Genomic DNA, 1,049 nt, shown 5'->3' on the forward strand with positions numbered 1-1,049 from the left:
AAAAAAAAAGAAAAAAAAATCCATTTAACTAATCTCTTACTTTCAATTGGAAAATTCAATCCTCTGTATATATTTAATATAGTTGATGAGAAAGGATTTCTGCTATTTGTTCTTTTTTGCTCCTCAATTCTTCAGTTATTCCTTTTCATTGTTTTTTTAATTTTTTTGTAGTATCATTTTGATTCCCTTCTCATTTTCTTTTCTGTATATTTTAAAGTTATTTTCTTAATGGTTGCTCCAGGGATTGTAATGGACATGTTTACTTATAACAATTTATTTTGAATTAATACCAACTTAATTTATATAATATACAAAAACATTGTTCCTGTATAGCTCTGCCTCTCTCTTATGTTATTGTCACAAATTACAACTTTATATGTTGTGAGCATGCCAATATACATTTATAATTATTATTTTATGCAGCTGTGTTTTAAATCACAGGAAAAGAGAGGAGTTAGAAACAAAAAATATGTTAATACTATATTTTATATTTACCTATATAGTTACATTTACTGGTGTGCTTTATTTCTTCATGTGGATTTGAGCTGTCTATTGTCCTTTCATTTCAATCGGAAGGATAATTTAGTATTTCTTGTAGGGCCCATCAAATTAACAAGAGTAGTTTTTAGTCTGAAAGCAGAAGAGAGACTCCCTGAGACCAAGGATTGCTAGGGAAACATGAGAGTGAAATTACAGGGAGGGTTTAGGGACTTCATGGTTCAGTTGCTTGAATTTCTTCATGATAGGAACTCTAAGTTCACCTGCTTAGCATGAGGATGGAAGTAGGTACACAACTTGAGGACTGTATAGAAGGTTTGAAGTAACAACTGAGAGTTATTGCAGTAGGGTCTGAGCCAAGAGCAGCTCCCATGTACCCCCTCAGGTTGGAAATTCTTTCCTTGTGGCTGAGTGTCACACTTCTGTAGCTCTTGGAAACAATAAGGTCTTCTCTGGTGGCATAGTGCCTAGGGCATTTGACTGCTAACCAGAAGGCTAGTGGTTCAAACCCACCAGCCAATCCTGAGAAGGAAGACTGGGCAATCTACTTC

The sequence above is a fragment of the Orycteropus afer genome, unplaced genomic scaffold (genome assembly GCF_000298275.1).
Source record: "Orycteropus afer afer isolate SDZICR_OR568_19922 unplaced genomic scaffold, OryAfe1.0 scaffold00337, whole genome shotgun sequence".
Classification (NCBI taxonomy): Eukaryota; Metazoa; Chordata; class Mammalia; order Tubulidentata; family Orycteropodidae; genus Orycteropus; species Orycteropus afer.